This window comes from Schistocerca piceifrons, chromosome 2, assembly GCF_021461385.2.
Source record: "Schistocerca piceifrons isolate TAMUIC-IGC-003096 chromosome 2, iqSchPice1.1, whole genome shotgun sequence".
Lineage (NCBI taxonomy): Eukaryota > Metazoa > Arthropoda > Insecta > Orthoptera > Acrididae > Schistocerca > Schistocerca piceifrons.
The window spans coordinates 277,538,429-277,539,408 of NC_060139.1; the positions used below are offsets into that span (position 1 = coordinate 277,538,429).

General features: G+C 49.1%; 1 non-coding gene across 1 annotated transcript; it reads right to left on the reverse strand.

Moving 5' to 3' along the window:
• Nucleotides 1–483: 483 nt before the first annotated feature.
• Trnas-uga lies at nt 484–565 on the reverse strand. Its single transcript has one exon. It is a non-coding gene; the product is annotated as a tRNA-Ser (tRNA).
• Nucleotides 566–980: the final 415 nt, after the last annotated feature.

The following is a 980-nucleotide window of genomic DNA, read 5'->3' on the forward strand; positions in this document are numbered from 1 at the left end:
TCAATTACAGGCCACATGTCCTGTGGATACACGTTACGTGTCTTTAATGCAGTGGTTTCCATTGTCTTCTGCATCCTCATGTCGTTGATCATTGCTGATTCTTCCGCCTTTAGGGGCAATTTCCCACCCCTAGGACAAGAGAGTGCCGTGAACCTCTATCCGCTCCTCCGCCCTCTTTGACAAGGCCGTTGGCAGAATGAGGCTGACTTCTTATGCCGGAAGTCTTCGGCCGCCAATGCTGATTATTTATCAAAATGTAGGCAGTGGCGGGGATCGAACCCGGGACCGAAGACGTTTTGATTATGAATCAAAGACGCTACCCTTCCTTTTTTTTTAATCTCATTTTGTTCGTTTTTGTTCGTCGTACCTGCTCGGGGCAGACGTTTCAGTTCGTTGTTGATCCATTAACTCAGTTTTTTTTATTACAGAGGGCAGCTAGCCCTCTGACTGAACACGCTGAGCTACCGTGCCGGCTAAACTTTTCGCAGTCGGCAGGACTCGAACCTGCGCTCCCAGAGGGAATTTGATTTCAAGTCAGACGCCTTAACCACTCGGCCAAGACTGCCAGTGGCACGCCTAGACCACGGGTCAGAGCAGTCTGTACCAGATAAAAATTATGTCTTAAGTGTGCCGAAGTAATTACATAACTGAAAGTTTGTTTTGTTTGTGATCTGCGTTGTCGAGAAATATGAAAGACGAAAAGAAGTCGTATGCAGTGCGACTGCATTGCCATTTAAATGCGGCGCTTTTCTAGTTTCGGCCTCTCTTCCCTCGTCACGTTCGGACAAACGTGGTGTGGTAGTGACTGGCCGGGGGGGGGGGGGGGAGCTGTGCAGCCAGGCAAGACAGCTATGGCACGTGAGCCAGAGAGGCCTTCTCATTGGTCTCGTTTGACGAACATAAATGATTCAGTAGTTAGTGTCGGAAGCTCCATGAGGCTCTTCCTGGAACATGCTGTAGTGATCACGATGTTGACGAAT